This window comes from Budorcas taxicolor, chromosome 11 (assembly GCF_023091745.1).
Source record: "Budorcas taxicolor isolate Tak-1 chromosome 11, Takin1.1, whole genome shotgun sequence".
In the NCBI taxonomy this organism is placed as follows: domain Eukaryota; kingdom Metazoa; phylum Chordata; class Mammalia; order Artiodactyla; family Bovidae; genus Budorcas; species Budorcas taxicolor.
In genome coordinates this window covers 23055343-23069269 of record NC_068920.1, presented here as the reverse complement: position 1 = coordinate 23069269, position 13927 = coordinate 23055343, and the positions used below count along the sequence as shown (strand labels likewise).

Below are 13927 nucleotides of genomic sequence, written 5' to 3'. Positions count from 1 at the left end.
GTGTCCCCTGCATTGGCAGGCAGATTCTTATCTACTGTACCGCCAGGGAAGTCCTGGCCCTGTTTTTAACAATTCCAAGGGAGTCTCTGAGACTGGCTGGTCTATGGCCATACCACCCTGAACGTGCCTGATCTTGTCTGAAGCTGGAAGCTAAGCAGGGTCGGGCCTGGTTAGTACTTGGATGGGAGGCCGGCTGAAGACAGCGAGAACCAAATGAAGATTGAGCTGTGCCAAGAATTGCTGAGGTCATCCTCCTTCCAGTCTTTAATCTCTCAGGCTTTGCTAGATAGGGCCTCATGGATTATAAAATTTCCCCATAGGATCCCCCATCCCCAGCCCAGCTACCACTTCATGTTCTTATTTTCTTCAGAGTCAGATTTCTCAGAAGAGTAGATTACAATTGCTACCTCCACTTTCTGATTAGACAGTCACTGATATTTTAAAATCAAATTTTATTCCCACAAAATCCACCAGATCTTACCAGGCTAACAGTAAGTAACAGATAATCTGGCATATAGCAGCATAAAACAAACAAGAGTGTGTTAATTTTTCCCCCATTTCAAGAGGTTTGGAGATAGTTGTGGGTGTTGGTTCAGCAGCTCAACAATGTCAAGGCCAAGATCATGCTTTCACCACATGGTTGTAAGATTTCTGCTGCTCCCACTCTGCTCAGCTCCTAGAATCAAGGTTGGAAGAAGAAAGAAAGGGTCAGGCCAGCTATATCCACACTCCAGATATGAACAAATCACCCCAAAGCTAAGTAACATAAAAGGAATTACTTTATTTAAAAACAATGTTTTATTGGAGGGTAGTTGCTTTACCACGATGCATTAGTTTTTGCTGTCTAGCGAAGTGAAACAGTTTATGTGTATACATACATCCCTTCCTTTTGGGGTTTCCTTCCCATTTAAGTCACTACAGAACACTGCGTAGAGTTCCCTGCGATATACAGTTGGTTCTCATTAGTTACCTAGTTATCCCTGAAGAACCATTTTATTTTGCTTGTAGATTCTATAGGAATTTGTACAGAGCACAGTAGGGAAAGATGGTTTCTGTCCTACCATGTCTTGGGTCTCAGCTAGGATGAAGGCCAGGCACAATTCTCTGCAAGGGACTACAGTCACTGAGAGATGTCCTCACTCACACCTCTTGTAGTTGGTGCCAACTGTGGGCTAGGACCTCTGCTATATTGTCCAGAACATAGCAACATGGTCTCTCCCTGTGGTCTCCTGGCACAGTTTGGGCTTCCTTGCAACATGGTGGCTGGCTTCCGGAAGCAAATATCCCAAAAGAGCAAGATGGAAACATGTAACAATTTTATGATCTAGCCTCAAATGTCACAATGCCACTTCTGCGCTCTGTTGTCTAAGACAGTCAATGCTCACTCCAGGATCAAGGGAACGGGACCTTGACCCAAGATCACATTGTAAGAAGAGCATAGGGCTGAGAGCCATTGTTGTGACCACCTTTATTTATTGTTTTGGTTTTTTTTTAGTATAATTGCTGTACAATGTTGTGTTAGTTTCTGCTATAAAGTGAATCAGCCACCTGTGTACACGTATCCCCTCTTTCTTGGATTTCCTTCCCATTTTGGTCACCAGAGGGCATTGACTAGAGTTCCCTGTGCTCTACAGTAGGTTCTCAATAGTTCTGTTTTATACATAGTAGTGTATTTACGCAATCCCAATCTCCTAATTAATCCCAACCCTTTTCCACCATTGATATCCATATATTTGTCCTCTACATCTGTATGTCTATTTGTGCTTTGTAAATGAGTTCATCGATACCATTTGTTGTGGCCGTCTTTGAAAAATACAATCTTCCAAGAACACTTTTATTAAGAAAGCAATTCTAGTAAATTTATTCTTGTATCTCACAGAACACATCTGTGTCACATGCATGCTTAGTTGCTTTGGGAGGGTGAGAAAGGGAATATTTGACCTTGAAGTCTGTCCAGTGGGTAGCAGAGCTGGGGAAGGGGAAAGGGCGATTGTTAGCTAGGCAGTCAGCAAAGTTTGTCGCCCTCCCACCCCCAACCAACACTAGACTCAACCACTCCCTCCTGAGTGCTATTTCTTTTCCATACAAACTTCTATATACCACCCATAAATTTTTATTGCATTTGTTTGTTTCTTTCATTTATATTCCAAGCCCTTTATAGGCAGGAATTCAGAATTCTTTGTCTTAGCATCTCCAAGGTCTATTGCTGTGGCTGGCACAGAGGAACATTTAATAACACACAATACTGAACAATTGACAGGGTGGCTCAGATGGTAAAGAATTCACCTGCAATGCAGGAGACCAGGGTTCAATCCCTGGGTTGGGAAGATCCCCTGGAGGAAGGCATGGCGACCCACTCCTGTATTCTTGCCTGGAGAATGCCCACAGACAGAGGAGCCTGGTGGGCTACAGTCCACGAGGTCACAAAGAGTCGGACATAACTGAGCAACTAAGCACAACACACAAGATTCTGGATTTTCTGAGTTGAATACCTTCTAGTCTTAGATGTTTGGGATTCAAGATTATAAGTAATTTTAATGGAAAGAAGTCCACCTTTAATGCCCACAATACCTAGGTTGCCAAGTGGTCTACAGAGAGCAAAGAACCCAAAGGTCTTGAAGACACTTTTGAATCATTATCTTCACAATCCCTTTGTTTTATATAAGGTGGTCTTACCAATATGGTTCTATCTGTTCCTCATAACCACTTTGAAAGTTCAGAAGGTCAGATATCATCTCATTTTGTAAAAAGGTGACTAAGATTTAGGTTAAGTGACTTGTTAAAGATACTAAGTATAGGAAAAGCATGGTAATTTCTTCCTAAACCACCCTTACACTTGTAGTCTAGAAGTCTGTGAGATGCAATCAATTCACTTACTGCTTAGTCATAAGTTGCTCTAATTATAGTTTTTGAAAGTAACTAGGAAGTTGACACTCAGATTATCTATCTATCTACATGGATACACATACACACATAAGCAAGTACCACTTACCTTGAAGTTTTATATAAAATAATATTCCAGAGAAATAGCTATGGTTTTCCACAAACATTATTTTCTATCAGAATTTAGGATACAGCATTGTCTGCTTGAAGATTTGGATTCATCCACTTCTTGAGTGCCTGTCTTGGAGTGTTGGCAGTGGTGGAGACATGTCAGAATGTTAGCTGCTCTCAGAAGGAGTGGGAAAGAATTGTGAAGGATGTTATCTCAGCATCAATAACCTTTGTTAAGATACCAGTGAGAGTCCCACAGAGAGGAGAGTCCACACACAACTGCTGAAATTTAGCTCTCAAATGTTTCTGGGTAACATGGCGCCGAGCCACCAGAACTGGGAATCAAGTAATGAGAATGTAATAAAAGGATTCTGCAACTAAAGAAAGAAAGCTGGGGAATAGAAGGGAGGCTCAGGAGGGAGGGGATGCATGTATACAAATAGCAGATTCACACTGTTGTACAGCAGAAACCAATGCAACATTGTAAAACAAAGATACTCCAATTTGAGAAAAATTTAAAAAGTAATAACTTAAAAAAGCTAGGAATAGTTTTAAGATGTCAAGAGCAAAACAAGAAATATCCATTTCCCCTCAGAGATTTAAAATTGATTTCATGGGTGTATGATAATTTGCAAAAAAAAAAAAATAATAACAATAAAGAAACAGGGCTTCCTCAGTGGCTTAGTGGTAAAGAATCTGCCTGCCAATGCAGGGGATGCGGGTTTGATATCCAATCTGGGAAGATCTCATATGCTGCGGAGCGATGAAGCCTGATGCCACAACTATTTAGCCTGTGCTCTAGAGCCCCGGATCCACAGCTACTGAAGCCTGCGAGACTAGAGCCCACGCTTTGCAACAAGAGAAGCCACCACAGTGAGAAACCCGAACATGGTAACTATAGAGCAGTCCCCGCTCACTGCAACTAAAGAGCCTGTGCAGCAGTGAAGATCCAGCAGTCAGTTCAGTCGCTCAGTCGTGCCTGACTCTTTGCGACCCCATGGATCGCAGCACGCTAGCCTCCCTGTCCATCCCCAGCTCCCGGAGTTCACTCAAACTCATGTCCATTGAGTTGGTGATGCCATCCAACTATCTCATCCTCTGTCGTCCCCTTCTCCTCCTGCCCTCAATCTTTTCCAGCATCAGGGTCATTTCAAATGAGTCAATTCTTCGCATCAGGTGGTCAAAGAAATTGGAGCTTCAGCATCAGTCCTTCCAGTGAATATTCAGGACTGATTTCCTTTAGGATGGACTGGTTGGATCTCCTTGCAGTCCAAGAGACTCTCAAGAGTCTTCTCCAACACCACAGTTCAAAAGCATCAATTCTTCAGCCCTCAGCTTTCTTTATAGTCCAACTCTCACATCCATACCTGACTACTGGAAAAACCATAGCTTTGACTAGACAGACCTTTGCCAGCAAAGTAATATCTCTGCTTTTTAATATGCTGTCTATGTTGGTCATGGGTTTTCTTCCAAGGAGCAAGCGTCTTTTAATTTCATGGCTTCAATCACTGTCCACAGTGGCTTTGGAACCCCCCCAAAATAAAGTCTGTCAGTGTTTCCATTGTTTTCCCATCTATGTGCCATGAAGTGATGGGACTGGATGCCATAATCTTAGCCTTTTCACTCCTCTCACTTTCATCAAGAGGCTCTTCAGTTCCTCTTCTCTTTCTATCATAAGGGTGGTGTCATCCGCATATCTGAGGTTATTGATATTTCTCCTGGCAATCTTGATTCCAGCTTGTGCTTCATCCAGGCCAGCATTTCACATGATGTACTTTACATATAAGTTAAAAAAGTAGGGTGACAACATACAGTGTTGACATACTCCTTTCCCAATTTGGAACCAGTCCATTGTTCCATGTTTAGTTCTAACTGTTGCTTCTTGACCTGCATACAGATTTCTCAGGAGGCAGGTAAGGTGGTCTGGTATTCTCATCTCTTTCAGAATTTTCCACAGTTTGTTGTGATCTACATGGTTCAAGGCGTTGGCATAGTCAATAAAGCAGAAGTAGATGTTTTTCTGGAACTCTTTTGCTTTTTTGATGATCCTATGAACATTGGTGATTTGATCTCTGGTTCCCCTGCCTTTTCTAAATCCAGCTTGAACATCTGGAAGTTCTCAGTTCACATACTGTTGAAGCCTTGCTTGGAGAATTTTGAGCATTACTTTGCTAGCGTGTGAGATGAGTGCAATTGTGCAATAGTTTAAACACTCTTTGCCATTTCCTTTCTTTGGGATTGGAATGTAAGCTGATCTTTTCCAGTCTTGTGGCCACTGCTGAGTTTTCCATATTTGCTGGCATATTGAATACAGCACTTTCACAGCATCATCTTTTACGATTTGAAAAGACTCAGCTGGAATTCCATCACCTCTACTAGCTTTGTTCATAGTGATGCTTCCTAAGGCCCACTTGACTTTGCATTCAAGGATATCTGGCCTGAGGTGAATGACCACATCATCATGGTTATCTGGGTCATGAAGATCTTTTTTGTATAGATCTTCTGTGTATTCTTGCCACCTCTTCTTAATATCTTCTGCTTCTGTTAGGTCCATACCATTTCTATCCTTTATTGAGCCCATCTTTGCATGAAATATTCCCTTGGCATCTCTAATTTTCTTGAAGTTTTCTAATCTTTCCCATTCTATTATTTTCCTCTATTTCTTTGCATTGATTGCTGAGGAAGGCTTTCTTATCTCTCCTTGCTATTCTTTGGAACTCTGCATTCAGGTGGGTATATCTTTCCTTTTCTCATTTGCCTTTAGCTTCTCTTCTTTTCTCAGCTGTTTGTAAGGCCTCCTCAAACATCCATTTTGCCAACACACTCAAAGAAAAATAAATAAATAAAATTATTAAAAAAAAAAAAAAAGAAACAAAGCTCTCCAAGGTCATCCTAAAAATGTTCCTGCATTTTCCTAGGACATAATCCCACATCTTTTTGTGTCTGTCTAAACATGGGCTTTGGAACCAGAGGAGCAAAGGAGGTGGTTACCAGAAGAATGTGTCTAGGTTAATCGTGAAGAAAGTGATTGAGGTATATAATACCACATGAGTCAGTATTCCTTATCCTCTGTTTCAGGAATAAGTGCATACAAATCTGTGGGCAGGGTCATTATTATTTCCAACAAATAATTCAGTTCATTACCATTTCAACCCAGTAACTGAAGGTAAACTTTGTGAAAAAGGTTGATCCCTCTTTACATTGCTTTTGCAGTATTTATCTTAATTTTCCCGGGTTAGAGTATATGCACACAAACCCTAATTGTTCTGAGACCATGGTCTGCCAGACAAGAGGGACTGTGTCTTATTTATCTTTGTGTCCAGCCCAGAGCTTTGTACTTTTTAGTAGCTTAGTAAATGTTGTTTGAATTGAATAGCTCTGTGCAGAGGCTGTGAAGGCAGATAACAGTAAGCAAATTCTTGACTTAATTAGGTTCAATCAATATATCATAAAATGCCCGGGGAAATTCAATGATAGATCCAGGCTATGAAGGTAAGAAAGTATCTAAAACAGCCAGGATTATTATCTGAATTTTTTGGCATTCAGAAGACGTTGACCTCCATATCCGGATATCTACAGGAGGTACAAAAAGGATCTGGCTGGGAATTTAAGGAAGAGCATTTTCCAGTAGTGCCTGAAATGCATTTTAGAGAATACCCCATACCTTTGGTGGCTTTTTAGGAGCAGAAATATCCAACAAAGAAAGTATACTGCCTGTAGATCTTCCTGCCCTGACTAGATCTTTGATATGGCATAAAATATAATTACCAGTCTCCAGAAGTCAGGCACATCACATAAAGAATATCTTTATGCCTCTGACAGCAGCTTATTATAAGATTGCATGACAACAGGGATAAGGGTGACTGAACCTTGACCTGCCTGGCTAGTGAAAAATTACTTTTAGTTTCGTGAAAGCTCTGGATGGATGATAATGTCTCAGACTCCTGTCTTCTTCCTTATTTGATTATTGTGATCCCTGACACCTGAATATTGGGTCAAAGTTTACAAATCTACTTAGCTGGAACTACCTCCTGTTGTTATAGAACCCAACTGATGACAAGCTGTCATCTGTTTGAACTGTGCTATTTTTCATGGCTTCAATGCTTACCAATCAAAGTGGGTTATAAACTCTAAGACTTTGGCTGAAGCCTGAACATCTTGTCTGGGGGTCATCTCATTCGTTAATTCATTGAAAATTTATTTATTGAGCATCTGTTAGGTGCTGGATAGTGTATTTGGTGCTGGAGATAAAAGAACACACGATTCTTCACCTAAGGAATTCTCAGGCTGTTAGGGAGACAATTGTTGATTTGCTAAGTTGTGTCCAACTCTTTTGAGACCCTACAGACTGTAGCATCCACCAGGCTTTTCTGTCCATGGAATTTCCCAGGCAAGAATACTGGAGTGGGTTGCCATTTCCATCTTCAGAGGATCTTCCTGACCCAGGGATCAAACTTATGTCTCCTGCATTGGTGGGCAGATTCTTCACCACTGAGCCACCTGGGAAGCCCATTGTGGAGACAGAAAAGCCAGTAATCATGCTTTAGGGGCATCAGGGCTACAATTAAGGCATAACCAGAGGATTCTGAAAGCACCAAAGGTGAGGAGGAGCCCTCTCACAGGAGATGACCTTTCAGGTGGCCATTCCCACTTACCTAAGACTCAGCATTTCAAATAAAAAAATCTATAATTTTCTCTCCCCAACTCATTGCATCCTGATATTTCCCTTTCTGTAAATAGTACTACTATTTATCTTCCCAGTGATTCAGGTTTAAAACCTTGTGTTTCTATTTTATTTACCCCCTGGAGCCATTCAGTTATTATGTTTTGCTAGTTCTTCCCTTTCCTTTCAGGTCATCAAGTCCCTGGGTACAATCAAGCCTGAAGCCTTTGTTATCTGCCTCTAGTCATCACAATTCTAGGTGCCCAGTATTATCAAAATTAAAAAAAAAAAAAGAAAATCCAACTAGCTCAGACCACCTACTAGTCCACACCCCATGGATGACTGAACTAGCCTCTAGACCTGCTGAGCACAGTCTATCCTGGATTCTGCCACCCACATCATAAAGATATTTACCTGGAGTCTGACTAGCTAGGACATGGGGCTTTCAGATGAAGATTGCAAGAGAGAGAACATCCATGCATAAAACTGTGAAATTAGGATGCAACAAATGTGAGCGGGCATCGCATCAAGGGTAAGAATAGGAATTATCTAGCAACTCACCAGGAAAGCTGACAGCAAGGTGCTGTGACCTCCCAAAGGGACAAGATGCCTAGAGAAAGAGCAGCATAATTGTGTTAGTTTCCTGTGGCTGTTGTAACAAATTACCATAAACTTGGTGGCTTTGAGCAACAGAACTTTATTCTCTCACAGTTCTGGAGGCCCAGATATCTGAAGTCAGAATCACTAGGCTGAAACCAGACGTCACATGGCCACCCTCTCCACAGGTTCTAGGGGAGGATCCATTTCTTGCCTCTTCCAGCTTCAGGTGGCAGCTGGCATCCCCAGGCTTGTGGCTGCATCATTCCCATCTTTGTTTCCACGGTTACACTGCCTTCCCCCTTTGGGTCTGTTTTTTTCCCCTCTACTGTTCTTTTATAAAAATCCCTGAGATGGCATTTAGGATGGGCCCAGACAGTGGACTATGCTCTCCCCATGCCAAAATCTTTCATTTAGATCCATCTGCAAAGTCCTGTTTTAGCCACAGAAAATAACATTGACAGGCTCCAGAGATTAGGATGTCTAATCTCTGGAGAGAGATTAGGTATCTGGGGAGACGGCAGTAGGAGGGGGCATTTATTCAGGCTTCTGTGCTAGTGGAGTAAATGTGAAATGCTGAGCAGGCCTATAAGTCAGATCTCCTGGTTGTCTCAGGATTAGAGTTGAGTTTTGAAGATGTGGGCGAGGCCATGGTATTTCTTTGCGGGGAAACAGCATAAGCAATGGCCTAGGGGTCAGCCAAGAGGATGTAGACGAGACAGTCGGGACCAGGCCACCTGGACTGAAAATATCATGCGATACATTGCTGTGGTGGGAGAAGAAACTGCCTACATAATTACAGAGGGCCCAGAGAAGAGAACAGCTGGAGCAGCCGGGGACCGGTTCCCATAGAGAGAGGATGCTGCTGCTGCCTGCATGAGAAACGGCATCTTGGCAGTTCTGTTGTAGGAGAACCAGTCTGCACTCTCCTTGTGAAGGCAACCTCACTCCTAAGTAAGAAACTTAAAGAAATGGGCCAGAAATCCATACTCCATCTCTGGACACCTATGCCTCTCAACTTGCTACTAACAAATCTTGCCTTAGAAGGGTGAATAGAATCTAAACTTTACCATAGTCTATCAGGTCCTCTTCAACATCATCTCTTGTCATTTTTTCCTTTACTCTGGGTCCCCTTTCAATACTTTGAAGATGTCAAACTCATTTCCGTTTCAAGTTCTTTGAATGTGTGTGTGTTTTTTTTTTCCTTCCGGAATGGTCTTCTCCCCCCTTGGCAGGGCTGGCCCTATCTCATTCTTCTAATCCTAAACATCATTTCTTTCCCAAGATCCCTTTTGACCAGCCTATTTAAAGTGGTTTCTCCATCACTGTACCTGTTAGCTTCCTCACAGCACTCATCACAACTTGTAATTATATATGTTTATTCTTTTCTGGTGTATTGTCTGCCTCTTACAATGATTATCTTCATGAAGGAAACCATTTCTTTGCCTCTGTGGATTTAACAAATATTGAACAAGCATTTACAACAATGCTTCACCACGCTTCCTGGTGGCTCAGAGGGTAAAGCCTCTGCCTGCAATGCAGGAGACGGAGGTTCAATCCCTAGGTCAGGGAAGATCCCCTGGAGAAGAAAAAGGCAACCCACTCCTGTACTCTTGCCTGGAAAATCCCACGAATGGAGAAGCCTGGTAGGCTACAGTCCATGGGGTCGCAGAGTCGGACAGGACTGAGCGACTTCACTTTCCCTTTCAGGTGTTATACCTGATACTGGGAGATAGTAGTGGACAAAAACATACACTCCCTATTGTCGGAGAATTCACATCCTAATAGGCAGGCAATAAACACAAAAGTGAGGGACTTCCCTGGTGGTCCAGTGGTTAAGACTCTGCTCTTCCAATGCAAGGGGTGTGGGTTCGATCCCCAGTCAGGGATCCAACATGCTGCATGGTATAGCCAAAAAGCAAAACACACAAAAAACATAGAAGTGAATATACAACAGGTACCGATGAGCATCAGGAAAAAAAAAATCAAACAGAAGAAGGGGATAGCAAGGAATAGAGTGCTACTTTATAAGAGGTGGTTTGGGAAAGCCTCTTGGAGAAAGTCGTCTGAGTAGAGACCGGAAGGAAGTAAGGAAGCAAGACATGCACATGTCTAGGAGACGAGTTTTTTAGGGAGAGGCAATAGCAAATTGAAAGCCTCTGAAGTGTGTGCATCTTGGCTGGTACGTCTGAAGAAAGCAAGGACACCAGGGACCAGGGTGGCTGGATTGGAGAGAACAGGGGGACTATGGTAGGCCTGGTTGATATAGTAAACACTGGATTTCACTTAGAGAGATATGGAAATGGCTGGAGTGTTCTGAGAATGATAATACTATAGCTTACATTTTTTAAGCTCCCTCTGGCCTTTGACTTAATAACAGACCATATAGGAAGGCAAGGATACTAGCAGGAAGACTGATTAGGAAACAACTGTAATATTCCTCCCTACTCCCCCATAGGAGATGACTGTGGCTTGACGCAAAGGAGTAGAGGTCAGCATGGAAAAAATGGTCAGAAAATGGATATATTTTGAAATAGAGCAGATAGGATTTGCTGACAGATTTGAAATGGGATGTGAGAGAAGGAGGAGTCAGGACAATGCCAAGATTTTTTTTTCCTATTTTATTTTATTTATTTTTTATTTAATTTTTCATTCTAGGCAAGAGGACTGCTCCATGTCTTCTTTTTTTTTAATTTTTTATTTCATATCTGAGTATGGCTAAGTAACAATGTTGTGATAGTTTCAGGTGCAGAACAAAGGGACTCAGCCATACGTATATATCTATCCATTCTCCCCCAAACGACCCTCCCATCCAGGCTGCCACATAACACTGAGCAGAGTTGTTTTCAAACCTAAAGAGCTGGAAGAATGAGTTTTCAAGATATCAAACTGGAGCAGATTTTAGAGGAGAAAGTAGAAGCTAGCTTTAGATGTGTTCCATTTGAGATGGTTACTGCACATCCAAGTGGAAATGTTGAAAAGGGTGCTGGATATATGAGTCTGGGGTCCAAGGGGGAGGTGGAACCGGCATTTGGTCATGGAGAAGAGGAGATGTTGCTGCAGCATAGATTGAATTTGCAGCCATTGGAAGATAGTTATAACTTGGGGAGTTGTGATGGTGAAAAATGAGGTATGAAGACTGAGGGAGCTCCAGGATTAAAAGATTGGGGCAGTTGGGAACTAGTTAAGAGATGGAGGATTGGACAATTAAGTAGGAAGAACTAAGAAAAAGGGATGTCTAGGGGCGACAAGGAGCAAGTTTTTCAGGAAGGAAATTTCAAGGTGGACTCATCAAATTCTGCTGGTAGAGCCAGATGTCTGTTTTGATAGCTCTTCTATTCAATGCTGGGCATAGAGTAGACATTGCACAAATATTTGTTGAATGAATAAAGAAATGAGGTAAGGTCTGTGCCCTTAGTAATCTAATCAAGGACTAATTTTTCTTGTTTCAGAGGTGGAGCTAGGGCGGGTTTTTGGATCTAGGTGAGAAGGTGCTAGCAGAGTCAAGAGCCCTACAAGATATTTTAATGGAGGTTCTGTCCTCCAAGGTACCAGCTGGTGAAAAAATAGAGGGTTAAGAATTTCTGTTTCTACGCACACAGGCAGGAACTATAAGGTGCTGATGGTGGGGAAAGGGTGGGAGTGGTTCTTCTGCTGCCTGAGTGTCCTTCGTGTCTGACAAGAAGCAAGACAGCAATTCCTTAACAGATCCCAGCAGCAGGGATAAAAGGAATGTCAGTTATTTTTTAAAATCTATTTTTTTAGGTATGGTTGATTTATATTATATGAGTTTCTATAAGCTTATATATATGTGTGTTCAACATAGTGTCAACATACTGACTCATAATTTTTAAAGGTCATATTCAATTATTAGTTACAAAATATTGACTACATTCCCTGTGCTATACACTATATCCTTGTAGCTTATTTACACGTGTTTTGTACATAGTAGTTTGCATGCTTAATCCCCTACCCCATGTGGCTCCTCCCACCTTCCTTTTCTCCACTTGTTTGTTCTCTGTATTTGTGAGTCTGTTTTTTTGTTTTGTTTTGTTTTTTACATTCCACATATAAGTGAGCTCAGATGGAGTTCATCATTCTCTGTCCGATTTATTTCACTTAGCCTAATACCCCATAGGTCCATCCATGTTGTTACAAATGGCAAGATTGCATTCTTTTTCATGGCTGAGTAGTGTTCTACTGTGTGTATGTATAGTATTCTATTGCATGTATGTGTATTCTAGTGTGTGTGTGTGTGTGTGTGTGTAGACACCTCACCTTCTTAATCCATTCACCTGTTTTTTTTGTTTGTTTTGTTTTTGGCTGTGCCATGCAGCTTGTGGAATCTTAGATCCTTGACCAGGGATTGAACCCGGGCCCTCGGCAGTGAAAGTGCAGAGTCCTAAGCCCCTAAGTCAGGGAATTCCCCATTCATCTGTTGATGGACATTTAGTTTGCTTCCATATCTTGGCTATTGTAAATAATGCTGCTATGAACATTGAAGTGCATCTATCTTTTCAAATTAATGTTTTCATTTTCTTTAAATATATACCCAGAAGTGGAATTACTGGGTCACATGGTAGTTCTATTTTTAATATTGTGAGGAAACTCCATACTGCTTTTCATGGTGGCTGTATAAATTTAATTCCCACCAACAGTGCACAGAGGTTCCCTTTTCTCCACATTCTTACCAACACTTATTTCTTTTTGATTAAAGCCTTCCAACAGGTGTAAGGTGATAGCTCATTGTGGTTTTGGTTTGCATGTCTATCATGGTTAATGAGCTTGAGCATCTTTCCACATTCTGTTGGCCATCTGTTTGTCTTCTTTGGAAAAATGTCTATTCTAGTCTTCTCATTTTTTTTAATGGGATTGTTTGTCCTTTTGATACAGAGTTGTATGAGCTGTTTATATATTTTGAGTATTAACTCCTTATTAGTTATATCATTTACAACTATTTTCTCCCATCCAGGTTGTCTTTTCGTTTTGTTGATGGCTTCCTTTGTTGTACAGAATGTTCAGTTATCTTTGCCTACCTGGAACCACCACCTCCCTCTCACCAGAGGAGCTGCCCCTCTGTGATTGGCCAGAGGTCAGGTATCCACCCGATTGATTGATCACTGTGGGGGTGGCCAGACCTTTAGGGGCTAGGGCTCTTTGGACAAAACTAAGTCATCAATTTATCTAAAACAGTACTGTCCGATAGGAACATAATGCAAGCCACATGAGGAGAAGGCAATGGCAACCCACTCCAGTACTCTTGCCTGGAAAATCTTATGGATGGAGGAGCCTGGTAGGCTGCAGTCCATGGGGTTGCGAAGAGTCAGATACGACTGAGTGACTTCACTTTCACTTTTCACTTTCATGCATTGGAGAAGGAAATGGCAACCCACTCCAGTGTTCTTGCCTGGAGAATCCCAGGGATGGGGGAGCCTGGTGGGCTGCCGTCTATGGGGTCGCACAGAGTCGGACACGACTGAAGCAACTTAGCAGCAGCAGCAAGCCACATGTGGAATTGAAAAAATTTAGTAGTCATATTTTTAAAAACCTATGAAAAGTGGCAAGAGAGTTCCAGAAAAACATCTATTTCTGCTTTATTGACTATGCCAAAGCCTTTGACTGTGTAGATCACAACAAACTGTGGAAAATTCTGAAAGAGATGGGAATGCCAGA

General features: G+C 41.8%; 1 non-coding gene across 1 annotated transcript; it reads left to right on the top strand.

Moving 5' to 3' along the window:
- Positions 1-10071: 10071 nt before the first annotated feature.
- Positions 10072-10144, top strand: TRNAG-UCC (transfer RNA glycine (anticodon UCC)). The gene has a single exon. It is a non-coding gene; the product is annotated as a tRNA-Gly (tRNA).
- Positions 10145-13927: the final 3783 nt, after the last annotated feature.